Below are 4,437 nucleotides of genomic sequence, written 5' to 3'. Positions count from 1 at the left end.
CCTTACATTCAGTTTTAAAGAGTGGCAGCTCCAAGGCACTAGCCAAGCAGGAGCAATCTCGGTTATGGATTTTAGTGTCATTTATAAATAGCTGCAGGCTGTTTGGAAAGGAAAGGAGGACATCAAGAGTGTCTAGTTTTCTTATAAGGCAATAAGAAGTAAGAGCTAAGGTCGTTAATAAACACGAGGCCACACCTCAACTGAAATCTGTTTTGTTTTGGCAAGTAAGAAATGCTTGGAAATGCATGAATAAGTGTGATTTAAAATGTTATTTTGCATCTAATGCAGGAAGGGTAGGGTTTGCTTTAAAACTCGGGGGCTGGTTGTGGTCAAGTCTTGTTCGGTTTATTTCTGTGTTGAAGGATTGCCTCTTAATTATTTACAATAAAGGGGAGATTTGCTTTGTAGAAAATACTGAGAGCAGATCTGATGCACACAGAAATTGCAGCAAGCGTAACCCACGTTTGAGTGACAAAAGTAAACTCTTCCTGCATTTACCTGGAGGATCAGAGGATGCTTGTGCCAATAATCCACAGTAAATCGCTGGCAGCGTTCCTGCGTACCAGCAGAGATCACAGTAGCTTATTTTTTGTGTGTATGTGTAGGAAGAAGAAAGGAGCAGAGAAAATTTACGACAGGAAAAGTTCTCTCTGGTGGTTTTCAAAGGTACATACCTCAGCATTTGCTGGTATGGGTGTTTCTGGTGAGCAGCAAATTGTTGTCTGTGAATATTAGTATGATTTTAGCATATTTAAGTAAACTAAAAAGTATATAGTTTACTAAATAGACCAGACCAGAGGCACTGGTGTATTTTGGACAACAGATATGCTGAAATAATCTTTTATTATTGTTATTAAAGCTTATTGACTCTTGCATCACGCACTAAACGCTTGCATTGGCTTCACGGCATCCTCCTTGAAGAGAAACCAAACCAAACGTGCCGACTTGTCACGGTGCTCAAAGCCCTACGTGAGATAATTCTGAGCCCAGAGCAGTTTTAGTTCGGCAGGAAGCAATCCCTGCGTTTTCCGCTGGAAAACCAGCACAGAAACGGGTTTATTTTTTTGGTAGAAGCATCTAGTATTTATAACTAGTGACGAGGGTCCATAGCGATGCCCATTCTTGCGACTCAGCTCCACAAAGGACATGATTTTCTTTGAACCTTGCGTGTAACCCTGTGGAGCTTTAGGTGGATGATGGGTACGGGGAGGTTTGCTCCTGTGCCTAAAGCAAAGTAGCTCACTTGCTAGATACAGTTCTTCAGCTGACATGGTCAAAAGCATTAGGAAAGCAAGGGCAGCGATGATTCTGGTATTGAAAGGACTCACCTTTACCCCGACAACACCTCCAAAGAGTTTGTGCCATCCTCAGACCTCTCCAGAACCGCTTCATTTCCTTGCCCTCTTATATTGCGGGCTCATGAATTACATGGGTTGAGGACCAAGGGAGGTATGGTTGTACCTTGTATGCCATTCACATCATTTCTCAGAAAAGAGCAGAACTTACCAGGAAGAAAATGCACCCAAAAGCCTGAAGCCTGTGCAGTGTCTTTACACAAGAAGGGTTTGTGACGAATGTGAAGGTAAGTCTTGGCAAATGCTTTCTTCACGTACAGGTGAGTTCTTCTATAAACCAAGTAACTCTGTTTTAAAGCAGGGACCTGCTCATGCTCATACCCTGAATCCAGGGATTGAAGAAATGATTATATCTATGGAGCTGATAGTCCTTATTGAATTGGCCCCTCCTAGATTTACTTCACTCTGGGGTGCTGTTTGGTGTCTGCCCGAGGGACGGGGGGGGATGGCGGCGTGTGGGAGCATCACTCCTCTGCAGGAGGCTGGTTGCTGTGGCTGGAGCTGGTGGGGATGGAGGAAAGGTGCCCCCTTGCCCCACGGTTTGGGGGCTGCTTTCTCTCAGCTCTGGGGAGCTCTGCCCGCTTCGGACTTGTTCACCCAGGAGTTTGAGGAGGTAGTAAGATGCTCTGAGTAATGAGTGTTACTGAATCTTGCACTTGCAGGTCTAGTTGGAAGCCAGCTCAGACTGACAGCAGTTGCACCCCAGGAGAGTGATAAATTGCTTACATAAATAAAGATGATGTAAACACCGGCGATGTCAGGGGAACTGCCTCCCAAAAGCAATTCTGTGTTCACTGATGCAGTCTGTGCTTAGCTCTCCTGTTGTAAGAGATCTGAGAAATTAATTTCCCTCTCTCAGCCCAGCAGCAAAGTTGGGGTACTGCTGGCAGGGTGACATCGGTTCCCCTGATCTGTGCTTATCGCTTTGGCTGTTTCTGGGGTTTTGTCCTTTGTCCTCATATGAATCAGGAATATCTGCTCTGAAAGAGTAAGTTTCATTTCAGCAGATTTATTAACAGGTAAGTATAAATGTCACGATTCATCCTTGGCTGCTGGAAAGGCCGGGATGCTCATCAAGACAAGCAGCCCAATTCAAACCCCTTTTACTGAAACTTCCACAAAACTCATTAAACCCAGGTTGAACACCGTATCGAACGCTTGATGCACGGCCACTTGAACGCTTTGTCTAACGCCTACACACGCTGAATGGCACTGCAGCTCTTGCAGACCGGCCCGCACAGCGGGAGGCCTGGGGAGCGGTGCTGAGCAGAAGCAGGACTGTCTGCAGGGAGGGAACCGGCCGCTCCCCGGCGGCAGCAGCAGTACGAAATGGAAGCTGGGGAACACTTTTACCTCCTGATTTTTGCCTGCTCGGTCTCTACGTCTCTAAGCCTGCGGCAGAGGAAGCTGAAGCAATTTTCTCTAGGGCTTAAAGTAACTTTTGTCTTTGTTCTTCAGCCCTCGTCATGATGGATACGGAGAGCAATGCTGGTAGTTGAACATCTTGTCTCTTTAGGTACGCTTCTGAAAGGGTCTGTGCGTGTAAGATGTAGGCAATTTTTTTGGTATAATGCGTAGAGTAACTATGTGGTGCTTTGCGTTAAATTCATGGGAATGGCTACCAAATTCTGGACCCACCCATATACCTTAGAATAATATTCAGAATACTGAGTCAGAAGAATGGAAAAAAAAAATAAATCTGCTAACATTTTCTATATTGTATGTATTTTTGGCATTACATTCCACAGTAAACGAATGTTAACTTTTAGAGGGCTACCTCTCTATATCAAGTATATATCTGTCTTCCAAAGTATAAAATTAGACTTGATGAGAAAAAAAAGGGAAAAAAACCCCCACATTGTTTTGTTTCAAAATTTCAATAATTACATTTGTTTGTAGAGATGTTTGACTAGCTATGCAACTGTTAAAAACATTGAAAAATACATCAACAAAGTTATCTATGATGAATATATCCCTTTGCCATATAGAATTTTCAATAAAAACTTCTGTCAAAGCCATCTTTATGTGAACTTATGTAGGAGTAAGTAATCCAGAGGAAAGAACCACAGTGCATGGACAGGAGCATTTTCCTGGCACAACGTACACTACGGACGGGCACCGCTCTTTGCGGGCTTGTAGCATCATTGCTATTGAGGAAAAGAGCACTTTGGAGATCTTTGCAAGTGTATTTATTTGTCAGTCTAAGTCCTCTTAGCACATAGAGAGCGAGCAAGTGATTTAAGATATTGGCCAACCTTGTTTATGTTGCAAAGCACGTGTCATTTCCCCAGTAATACAAACCACACACTTATGAAGCACGGCTATGGCAGGGACCGAGCGTTGCTTTGCTCCAAGAGTTGCTATCATCCTTGGGTAAGTGCCAAAATAAGCATGAGTGGAGCAAAGGACAGTGACAGTTTTAATGTTGTGCATCTCAGAAACTGTCGTAGCTGGAAGGAATGGAGGAATCCCAATAGCAGAAGACTTCCCTTTTTTTTTTTTTTTTTCTTTTTAGATTATAGCACTTGATGTGCCACGAGTAAGAAATTGTATAATTTCAGTTCTAATCACCTGTATTGCTGACAGTTGACTCAACTGGTTTTCAAGATCCAGTTTGTTGCTATTCATTTTTTTTTTACCCACAGGTTTCTTATAAATAAGAGGAGCTGGCTTTCTGCTAGCAAATCTTCCCCATCCTTTTCCTGTTTCAGTCTCTTCTAAATGATAACATGTTTTCACAGTGGAATGACTGATGCTGAAAAGCTCAGTTCCCTCCAAAATCTTTCCTTTTCATGTCTCTGTAGGGTTTCGTGCTTGCCAACTCTTTTCTCAAGTTCCGCGCTGCTTGCGTATGTAACTTTTGAAGATGGTTTTCTTGTCAGTGCCTCTGTGGCAGAGGATTTTATGGCAGTAATTATCTGAGAACGAATATTTTGTTAGGATTAAGGGTTTCAATTAATGTCATTTTGGTTTTGTGGTTTTTAAAAATGTGCAAATCATGGGCTGCTGTTTAACTTTGTCTTCCAAACTTTTAATTATTTAAAATTTTGCTCTCTTTTCTTTGACTAACAGTGTTACAGGT

This window comes from Balearica regulorum, chromosome 7 (genome assembly GCF_011004875.1).
Source record: "Balearica regulorum gibbericeps isolate bBalReg1 chromosome 7, bBalReg1.pri, whole genome shotgun sequence".
In the NCBI taxonomy this organism is placed as follows: Eukaryota; Metazoa; Chordata; class Aves; order Gruiformes; family Gruidae; genus Balearica; species Balearica regulorum.
The sequence above is the reverse complement of the archived record's forward strand: the minus strand, read 5'-3'. Positions refer to the sequence as shown.